Consider the following 1400-nt stretch of genomic DNA (forward strand, 5'->3'; position numbering starts at 1 on the left):
TTGAGAAAGAATCTAGTTAGTTATAATTCTATATTTGATTAAATTCAAGAAAAAAACATATAGTTCATCTAGAAATTAATTCATTAAACTAAGTGTGTTTTTCTTAAATTAATTTCAAAATATATGAATGAAAAATAATTCTATTTATTTTGAAAGTAATTATGTTGCTAATCAATTTTATTAGGTTAAACTAATTTAGTTAACCTAGTACAGTTGGGGTTGTTCATATGAGGGAGAGTTGGGTTCAGTATGTCGTACCCACTTCTATTGGCCCCTAACTCTCACACAAGGCCCAAAAGAGAGGAATTTAACATTAAAATGAATAACTGTTATTAATTTAATAGGCCCAAAAACTAAATGGGCCTAAATAAAATCTATCATGGTGTGACATTTTATTTAGCAACCTAGTTCATCTTAATTAAAAAAAAAAATTAAATGAACAACCTATATGCATCTAAACATAAAGTAAACATATAGGCTCACACAGGCATACAGATTTGGATGGATCCTATCATGTTACTAGGTCATACACCGATGAAAGAAAAATGTAAAATTAACCTGTTATAAATTATTTACTTGACCTATTGACAATTGAACCATGGGTTAAATTTAGATCATTGGATCTGTCAACAAGTTAACCATGGCAATTAGTAATAATAGGTTTTATAAAACTTACACACAAGCTAAAACACATACTTCTGCAACAAGTTGAAGTGGATAGTTGGATGTAGGATTTATTTAATTTTAAATTAATTAATTTATTAAAAAAAAATTCAAAAATAAAAAAAATATATTTCGGTTTTTTTAAAAATAAATTTAATAAATAAAAAAAATTAAAATTAAACCTACAATTTTAAAAAATTAGGTTTCAACTAACCTAAATATCATATCAAAAAAAAGCTAACCATCTTTTAAATTTCATGTTATTTTATAAATTAAATATTCAATAAAATAAAATGATAACTAAATATCCTATTCTGATTTTATAATTTAATTTAAATAAAAAAATAACAAAATTTAAAAGTTAGCAAAATATCTTATTTCTATTCAAAATATCATGATTATAGTAATCTTATTTTAAATTTAAATAAGGTCAAATAATTTTAAAAATAGAATAATTTAAAAAAAAAATATATTAATATCTGACCTTAAAATTAAAAATAAGATAAAATAATCAAATTTAAAAATAAGATAAAAAATTAAGGAAATAGATAGATTTTTACCTATTTTCAAGTTCAAATTACACTAATATCTTAAATTAATTTTAAAAAATCCAATTAATTTATTTCTGATAATTAGATTTGAAATATGAAAAGTAAAAATTAAAATACAAAACGACACAAAAAATTAAAAGTTAATTCCATGAAATAGCATGAAAAATTGACGAAAACAAAAAAAAA

The sequence above is a fragment of the Cannabis sativa genome, chromosome 3, assembly GCF_029168945.1.
Source record: "Cannabis sativa cultivar Pink pepper isolate KNU-18-1 chromosome 3, ASM2916894v1, whole genome shotgun sequence".
NCBI classification, from domain to species: domain Eukaryota; kingdom Viridiplantae; phylum Streptophyta; class Magnoliopsida; order Rosales; family Cannabaceae; genus Cannabis; species Cannabis sativa.